The 3,022-nt window shown below is 39.6% G+C and overlaps 1 long non-coding RNA gene across 1 annotated transcript in view; it reads right to left on the bottom strand.

The window, feature by feature from the left end:
* The window catches only part of LOC122435976, a 20,909-nt gene extending 19,511 nt beyond the window's left edge, over positions 1–1,398 (bottom strand). The window contains exon 1 of the long non-coding RNA XR_006267755.1: positions 1,302–1,398. This is a non-coding gene — a long non-coding RNA (uncharacterized LOC122435976). The remainder of the gene's footprint in view (positions 1–1,301) is intronic.
* Between the last annotated feature and the right edge of the window lie 1,624 nt (positions 1,399–3,022).

Genomic DNA, 3,022 nt, shown 5'->3' with positions numbered 1-3,022 from the left:
GGTGGGTGCTGGTTGAAAGATACCAAGGTTGCTCAGTTGAAGGAGACTGAATGGTCTGTGCTGAGTAGTTTACACACCAGGTAAGAGGCTAATGTAATGCTTTTCCTCAATTTGGCTGTGTTAATAGAATTTGTCAGGATAAAAGCGAAGAGTGAATTTTATCCACGACAAATTCAACTTAAAATGGGAAATAGATCCTCTCAAATACAGAAACAAGGGGTGTCAGAAAGCAGCCTCTAACACCTCCAGCCAGAGTTAGTGAAGTGAAAGTTGCCCAGTCGTGTCTGACTGTGACCCCATGGACTTAGAACTTGGTTCTAAGTCCACTGAATTCTCCAGGCCAGAATACTGGAGTGGGTAGCTTTTCCCTTCTCCAGGTGATCTTCCTGACCCAGGAATCAAACCAGGGTCTCCTGCCTTCGCAGATTCTTTACCAGCTGAGCTATCAGGGAATCCCAGCATTAGGTACATACAAAACTTATAATTGCAAGTACCTACTTAAATGGGGAAATTATACTAAAGGAAATCTCAACCTAAAATGCCCAAATTGGGATTCTTATGATATTCCAAGGAGAAGGAAACAGCAACCCACTCCAGTGTTCTTGCCTGAAAAATCCCAGGGACAGAGGAGCCTGGTGAGCTGCCGTCTATGGGGTTGCATGGAGTCAGACACAACTGAAGTGACTTAGCAGCAGCAGCAGCAGCATGATATTCCAAAATTGCTATTTTTACAGACACCATTAGAAAAAGCCACACTCTGACTCCTGGCATGCTCACAGAACAAAGGATCGTGCCCTAGTGAATACTGAAGCGGGGCAAGCTGGCTGCCATTTATGGCCTCAGAGGCAGAGAGGCAGGTGTACAACAGCCAGAGACAGAAGGCAAGGGGTGGCCGCAACCTTGGCCCCAGAGATAGCATCTGCCACCAAGCTGTGAGCAGATCGCTAGTTGCTACCCATGTCTTCCTGGGATCTTAGACAGCTCAGATCTTCCAGGAGTCAGGAGTGTCACAACCTAAGGCCAGCTCCTCTGAGGAGACACATGGTCCACCTGGGACTATGCCCTTGCAGCTCACCCGGGAGCCCAAGTGGCTTTTCAGTGGGAGGTGCATGCTCACCTTGGGCTGTGGCAATGCCCATGTGCTTCAGCCACTGCAAGTGCTCCACACATATGCCAGTGGTGTTTGCAGTGTCCCTCCCTCTCCAGAGCACAACTGAGAATTAATCTCCAAAATATTCAAGCAGCTCATGTGGCTCAATATCAGTAAAAGAAACAACCCAATCAAAAAGGGGCTACAAGACATTTCACTAAAGACAACATACAGAAGGCTAATAATCACATGAAAAGATGCTCAAAATCACTTACTATTAGAGAAATGCAAATCAAAACTACAATGAGGTATCATCTCACACTGGTAAGAACGGTCATCATCAAAAAGTCTACAAACAATAAATTCTGGAGAGGGTGTGGAGAAAAGGGAACCCTTTAGCATTGTTGGTGAGAATGCAAATTGGTACAGCCACTATGGAGAACAGTACGGAAATTCCTTAAAACACTACGAGTAAAAAAAATCTTATGACCCAGCAATCCCACTGCTAGGCATATAACCTGAGGAAACCAGAACTGAAAAAGACACACGCAACCCAAAGTTTATTGCAGCATTATCAATAGCTAGGATATGGAAGCAACCTAGATGTCTATTGGCCAATGAATGGATAAAGAAGTTTTTATACCTAGACACAATGGATTATTACTCAGCTATAAAATGGAATGCATTTGAGTCAGTTCTAATGAGGTTGATGAACCTAGAGCCTATTATACAGGGTGAAGTAAGAGAAAGACAAATACCATATATTAATGCACATATACAGAATCTAGAAAGTTGGTACCAATATCAACCATATTGATGTATGACAAAAACCTATGCTTTACAATATGGTAAAGCAATTATCCTCCAATTAAATTTAAAAAAAAATTATCACTGGTATTTATGTTCACCAATCTACAGAATGCTAATATAAATGACAAATTAGGTTGCTTAAGGAAAGTACGATGTGTCTTTTCAGTATGGTATGAGGAATGGAATTGCATTTTATGAAGGGAAAAGGAAGTAGGTGTGACTTACACTTGGCTGTTTCAGGATGGGAAAGCAAAGTAATGGAGTAATAGGTACAGAAAGTAATAAGGTCTGTGAAAAGTGGAAAAGAGGTCAGTGCATGGTCAGTACTAAGTTTAATAGCATTTGCTATCAAGAGAATAAATACACTTAATTTCACAATACATGGTAATATATACCCCAGTTGTTGTTAGTTGGGGCTATGATACTGTAATAATATTTTTTAAAATTTACATCCAGAGAGGAAGTTATTCATGATGGTTTTGTGACAGCTGTTTTTAGGGTTTTGGATCACATTATAGATATTTAGAACTATTATCCTAAAAAAAAAAAGAACTATCATCCTGTGACTTATGTAGGACACCTAATATGCTGAGTATCTGGCACTTGAAATCCTGTTTTATTGCTGGAGGTCCACATCTGTGGTTGACCTCTGTTGTTTTAAAAACTAAATGAAAATTTAAAACTCTGAAAAAAATAAATTTAATTAAGTTTACTTTTTTTAAATTAAGTTTACTTTTAAATGAATTTAAAAGTAAGCTGGTGTAAAAACTTGAATTTGGCTTTTCTACCTGTTAATAGTACACGCTTTCTTCAGGTGTTGAACTGCCTTTGATAATAGATTTACATTCCTTTTCCTCTTAAATGATCTGTTCTGTATTTACTTTTGCAATCCTTTATTGTTACTTTGGCTAAGTGAATAGCTATTGTTTCAGAATGACCTATGATCCTATCTGACTGAGTGTTCTAAACCCTTTGGATATTTGACAAAACTTCCTAAATCAAATTCTAAAGAAGCACTTATGAATTCTAGCTAATTTTGGGATGTTTCAGAGGGCCCCTGAAACATCCCAGAGAGATTAAACCAATTAGGTTCATTTGGTATGTTGAATTACATGGGAAGTA

This window comes from Cervus canadensis, chromosome X (genome assembly GCF_019320065.1).
Source record: "Cervus canadensis isolate Bull #8, Minnesota chromosome X, ASM1932006v1, whole genome shotgun sequence".
Lineage (NCBI taxonomy): Eukaryota > Metazoa > Chordata > Mammalia > Artiodactyla > Cervidae > Cervus > Cervus canadensis.
This window is presented reverse-complemented; position numbering and strand designations above follow the sequence as displayed.